The sequence below is a fragment of the Mytilus galloprovincialis genome, chromosome 12 (genome assembly GCF_965363235.1).
Source record: "Mytilus galloprovincialis chromosome 12, xbMytGall1.hap1.1, whole genome shotgun sequence".
NCBI lineage: Eukaryota > Metazoa > Mollusca > Bivalvia > Mytilida > Mytilidae > Mytilus > Mytilus galloprovincialis.
In genome coordinates, this window is record NC_134849.1 from 43,106,191 (window position 1) to 43,113,018 (window position 6,828).

Below are 6,828 nucleotides of genomic sequence, written 5' to 3' on the forward strand. Positions count from 1 at the left end.
TGTTCAGTAAATGGATTCTTATGCGGGTGTCACGTGGTTTGGGAATTTGTCTAGCTTTATAGTCAGCGGGAATCCAGCATGTCGTATTGCTTAATCTTTAGTTTGAAAAAAATGAACTATGAGCACACGTGTCTCAACCCTTTGACGAAGCCTGCATTGTGGATGTTTTACACTAAACACATTTTTTATAATTCATATAACGTGTATAACGAAACAAATAAAACAGTGTCATATTATGTTTAATTCGAATGAAATATCTGTTTACACCGTTATTGATACTCAATATACTTTTTTCACATGCTTAATTTATCCTTTTTCTCAAGCTATAATTCTTTTAAAAAAAAAAAAAAGTGTGTCATGGAGTGCTTTATCAAAAAGTGCAGTGGTGTAGATTGGACTTTAAACTTAAAATTGGTTGTTATTGAAAGGTTTGTTAAATATTACTAATATGTGAATATTTGAAGTATTTTATAGAAAGCTTGCGGTAAGACGATTTCTTTTTCTCTTCGTTAACATACTTTGTCTTAAACAGTTTGTCACTGAACACTTTACAATTACTTGATTTACATTTGAAAGCGTTCTGTTATTTCACTAAAAATTAAAGCAAAAGGAAATGCTAATAGAGGTCGGTCATTTAAAGACGTATCTACCGTATCATATACGTTGACGTATCCGCATCTACAGATATACCAAAACAGTATATGATCCCTAGCTTTAATTGTATGTACTTTCAATAATGCAAATGGGCGACTGATTAATTTCTAATGCAGAAATTTAAAAAAAAATAAGGAAATATGGAGATTTTGTGGAATATGTAACCCGACTTTTAAAGATATTCCGGATATATATTTAGAACAGTTAACGGGCATGATAGGAGTGAATACGGTAAAATCGTTTGTTTGTGTATGAACTATTTCTAACGTAGAACCAAATTGTTAATTGACAAATAGAGTGATACTCGATACTTTTCTATTACCTTTTATGATAAAGGGTTTTGTACGATATTCGTATACCTATCCTACATTGATTCCCTTTTAAGGGCATGTAAACGTAGTTGATAGAACCCCTGATTGTTTTTACAAAATAGCACTATCACAAATATTGAAAGTGCATGTTTGATTGTTTCAAAGAGATTCAGATTAGGTTTTGTTTAAATAAAGCATGGTCTTCTTAATAAGCTCGGGATCACATAATATTTTGATATATCTGCAGATGCGTATTAGAGGATGGTCATTTAGAGACGTTTCAACCGTATCATATACGTTGACGTATCCGCATCTGCAAAACAGTTTTTGTTCCCCAGCTTTAATTTTATGTACTTTCAATAATGCCAAAAGACAACTGATTAATTTCTAATGCCAAAAATAACAAACAATTAGGAAATATCGAGGAACATGTAGTTTGACTTTTGAAAATATTCTGGATATTTTTATCAGTTTACAGACACGAATACGGTAAAATCGTTTGTTTAAGTATTATTTTGTGCTCACTTAGAACCAAATTGTTAATTGACCAATAGAGTGATACTCAGTACATTTTTTAAATGTATTTACATGACATCTGAAGACAACTCGTGTTTCCATTACCTTTTATGATAAAACTGCAAATGAACAATATTCAAAGTTCCTTACATGTATATATAAGTACATTGTAGTACATTTGATTTTTTTTTTTGTGTTTATTCATGCAAGATTTTGAAATATTGTTTAACTAGATTATTAAAGGATTGTGTATGCTATTCGTGTACCCGCCCTACATTTACCACCTTTTAATGGTATGTAAAAGTAGTTGATAGACCCAGTGGCGGATCCAGAAATAAGAGGGGCCCACTGACTGCCTAAGAGGGGGCCCATTCCAGTCATGCTACAGTGATTCCCTTTAAGTGAGATTTATTAAAGCGACAAAAATTATTATAAAAGATACTCATACGTTTGTTTGTTTGTGTGGAATTGAATTGCAATGATGCAAATATTGTAGTCATTTTAATGGAAATTATGAACTATCGTTTGATATACATCCGTTTTGTTCATCAGAATGCATTATTTTTTTTAAATGTTATGTATAAGCATGATAAGAGTACATATTGTAACTAACACAGGTACAGAAATGATAACTTAAAAAAACCCAAAGAAAGTAAGTAAGAATAAATCTATTTATTTTACTATAATTCTAATTACTTGTAAGAAGAATTCAGTTTTTTTCGAGTTACCGGAATTGATCAGTTTATGATAAAGAGATTCAAAGAATTCCATTAAATCCGTCAAATATTATGGCGTCTTTAGAGCATGGGGTAATCATAATCAGTAATCATATTCAGCTGTAATCGATTATATTTTGCAGTGTAATCGTATAAAATCAGTAATCATGCCATTTCTGATTACAAGTAGTAGTATTGTAAGGAATTACATTACAAAAAACAAGTGTTTTCATGATTACTTTTAGATTACATCAACATGATAACTTGCTGATTACAAATCTTTGAAAATAGTTTCTGATAGACAATAAGAAAATAAGAAAATGTAAAGCACAAATAAAAAATCATTGAGCTAGTATTCTCTATGATGGGACTCATAGTTAACAGTTAGATCTTTTATATAGAGAGAGGTTACTTGTTTATAGCAATGATATCAAATTACACATTTTACACTGTTCTTGTCTAAAAAAAAAGATATGGCTTTACACAAAATCACCAAGATTAGCTCTTTTGTGTAGATAAAAAGTTATCAGAAATCGATATTTCAATATACAAAGTAAAGATAAGTGATCCAAAGAAACCATGATTACTTTAAAGAAAAGTGATATAAAGTAATCAAATACATTTGAAATAAGGTGTACTTGTACTGTAATCGATTACATTTTATTGCATAGAAATTGTAATTCAATCAATTACATTTTAAAGTAATTGACCTCATCCCTGCTTTAGAGCTGTCAATCATTCTCAGATTGATACACTATTGCTTCTTGGTACACTTATAGTCACTAAGACAGTGTTAATATGATCATCTTAAAGGCTATATGTATGTGATATGCCTTTTGAAATGGATGTTATGATGTTATGCAAGGCCCTTATGTAATATATAACTTTGAGGGAAAAACCATTTACAAAAGAGAATAGTGCTCTAACATTTTGGTAGTAATAAACAGCTTCAGTTGAAATCAGTTCTAACATCTCTACAAGTCTGCCAGGACCGTTAGAACTTCATTTGTATTATACTTTAGTTCTCATAACAACAGTATATCAAAGAAAGAGGTCTACCCGAGAATGGATTTAGATGTGCAAAGCCTTAACATGGTTCAATGTACTAACATATGCAATCGCAATCTTTTAAATTCTATTTCATCACAGTCCTTATTCTAGTGGGTACTAATTGTGAATCACTACTGGCCAACTTGTTTTTCTACTCCTATAAAGTAGATTTCAAAGAAATAAAACTAAAGTTTTAGAGAAGTCAGAACTGATTATAACTGTAGCTGTTTATTACAACCAACACTTCTGTCCTTTAGTATAAGGTTTCGTAATGCAAAGGCGAGGACAAAAATGTGAGGTTATATCTATCATCTAGGGTGATAGTAGACAAGAATCTAGGGTTACCTGATTGCCCCTTTGTCAAGATGGATGCAACGCCAGGACCAGAGGTCCGTAAAATAAAAATTAATGTATGACAGTACAAATTTGTGTTTAAGTGCTGTCCTAATAGTAATATATAATTCTAGGACTTAAGGTTATCCCTTTCTCTGCCATAGAGTAATTAGTCCCTGATTTTTATATTCAACATAAGAACCTGATGCATTGAAACTATTTATAGACATAATTAATACATGTAGAAAGCCCGACGTCTTTCCATCATTTTGAAATGAAGATATTACCTCTTTATAGTATGGGTGGTATTGCAAGGATCTGAAGTCTTCAATTTTATATATGGCATTGTACCAAAACGACATTTGGCTCCCTTTCCTATGATGGTATCGTACAAGGGATTATGGTACCACATATGTGATAGATGATGCATACAAAATATCGTAGCCCCTTTTAAATTGAATGATGTCAAACAAGTACGTGATGTACCACTGTATGCATGTGAATGTAGTAGAATATATCACATAAACAGTAAGTGCACCCTTTACAAAGGGTAGATTTTGACCCCCTCATTCAATAGCCTTATTTAGCATGTGTTACTCCCTATAAATAGGGTGATATTGGATATCGGATTAAAATATAGCATAACCTATAACTGATTTGACTAATCTTTTTCAAAATTTTATATTAGGGAAAATTAAAAACACTTGACAATAGCGTTTGTAGCATTGAAAAACACATCAGAGGCATGATTACCCAGAAGCAGTGGTAGGCTTTAACACTTCGGGGGCCACATTAGCATAGAGGAAGGATGCTCATGTATAATCTCGAATTTGTTTTGTTAAGCTCACAAATGATATCGAAGCTAGTTTAGAGATTAGCGGGGAGTTAAAACAAATGTCCATTTATTTTAGTCTTCAAAGTACAAGAATACCAAGCGATGTACCAACTCATGAGTCGAAGAATAATTTACACTACAAAAAGACAACCAACAGTCTACAATATACAATATAGAAAGGCAAACTCTTACCCAAACAAACATGTACAGCGGCGGGATATTCTTTTTTGTCTTCGATCCGCTGCGTACGTTCGACTCTTTGCATGCTTTATGAAAAACAAGTTCTTGACATTTCCCGATTCTCATATTTGACATCATTCCTTTTAATGGTTTGTTCAATCATTGGTACTTATATTTATTTGCTCTTAAAGAATAGTGTTTAAAGTACAGTTTCATCTAGTGTGTTTCTGTAAAAAAAACAACTTCGATGTCAGATATTTCCTCTTTGTGAAAAAGATAACTATCAAGTTTTAGTGGTTTTTATATGATATAACATGTATCTACACAAATATACGCGTGTGACATGTATGTGTCTATTAATATGTGTGTGTTTTGATAACTGAATTACTTTATTTTTAGTGAAATGGAAAAGAAGAAAAGAGATTTGGCTTCAGATGAATTTTTGGAATGTTCATAGCTGCACCAATGATACAACTAATGAATGTTTACCACCGGTCTCAATTTAAGAGCTTAATAATGTCAAAGAAATGCCTTTAATTGATACGTAAACAACAAAAATGAATTATTCAGATAACGACCTCGTCAACATAACTAGTAACGGAAACGACCTGAGTGACACTTTGTCAACTATATTATTTTTTGACACCATTTTGTTGACTTTCTATCTCTTAATCGGTGTTTCAGTTAACTTTTGTGCTGTTTTTCTTCTCAGGAGAGCGGTTCGCAGGACAACTGACTTTCTCGGGGAAGATAACTTGAGATATCAAACATTTTTCGTAATGATTGAGTTAACAGCATGTGTTATAGGAACGTCGAGTTTTATAGCAATTAACACTAATCCAGTTGATTTTTACGGCGAATCACTTTGTACACTAATGTTAGGAAGTAACATGCTGTTTGCAAACTTATCTGGATCATCAATCGTACATTATCATATAACAAGTTTTTTTCGATATATGTTAGTTTTCATAAGACACAAACAAATGATGATATTAAGGTACAGCGGTGTAGTATTTGCCTTAATTTTTTCAATTCCGTCCTTCATATTCTACGGGGAAACCGATATAGACTTTGAAATCCAGAACATAACCGTTTCGGGAAAAATTTGTGGGGTCTCGAGAAAAGCTGACAATTATTCATTTGTTCAAGCATACCCGATCGTTGTATTGACAATTTATATTATTGAGTTTTTATTCATTGTTTTTGTAAGTATTTTGGTAAAAGATAGGTTATCATCAGGTTTACCATTAAGGACAAACAAAAAAACAAGAATACAGTCAGCCTTTAAATATACTTCGACATCAAAAATAAGAGTTGTCGATAGTGGAACAGTTGATAACTCAAAACCTCCAGACAATTCCAAAATTATTGACCTTTATGCAGACAAAGATTGTTCAGTCGTAGACTTGGATGTGCTGACTTGCAGTTCTTGTAATGAAACAAAACGGAAAACTTGTGACAGGTTATTAGCATCAAATTATGATTTGATAATGGAGCAAAAAATATGCGTTTCTGATAACACGAAATCAAGTAATCAGACTCCTGTCGAGCCCGAGTACATGAAAATTAAAACAACGAAAGAATGTTGTATATCTTGTCATAAAAAAATCTGTTTTCGTAAAGCACCATCTTTTTTCAGTGGAATCATTTTATTTGCTACATCGACACTACCAAGAGCTATTATAATGATTCTTGAATCTAACGATAAAAACTTTTGGAGCAAACTGAGCAAAACAGAGTACATGTTATACAACTTTCTCTATCGAGTTTATTTATTACAATGCGTATTGCATCCATTTATCTATTATTGGTATGCTATGAAAGGTCAATTCAAAAGAGAAATTCGAAGATGCAGATTAAGAAATATAGATTCCACACTCCAAGAAGTACATTACGATATTTCTACACTCGAGACAGTTAAATTGTAATATGTAAAGCGCGAGGCTTGCCGAGAAAATTTAAAAAGTATTAATTATTACAAATATAAAACTTCAATTTTAGATTTAAGTTTAATCAATCTTGATAACATTAAATTTACAGCGTTTATTTCTTTTTTAATTAATGCAAATTATTATATATATAATTTAGATATCTGTTTCACATTAGACATGTTAGATGTCTATTTCTTTAAATCTAAACGAATATGCACATATTTCATAGAAATCAGTGAATAAGTTCACACACACAAAAAAAAATCTTGTTACACTTACAATGTACATGTAAATTATAATGC

At 31.5% G+C, this 6,828-nt stretch overlaps 1 long non-coding RNA gene across 1 annotated transcript; it reads left to right on the forward strand.

The window, feature by feature from the left end:
• The first annotated feature begins 739 nt into the window (after positions 1-739).
• Positions 740-6,451, forward strand: LOC143055249 (uncharacterized). The gene is made up of 2 exons (XR_012971973.1): positions 740-885; positions 4,995-6,451. It is a non-coding gene; the product is annotated as an uncharacterized LOC143055249 (long non-coding RNA).
• Positions 6,452-6,828: the final 377 nt, after the last annotated feature.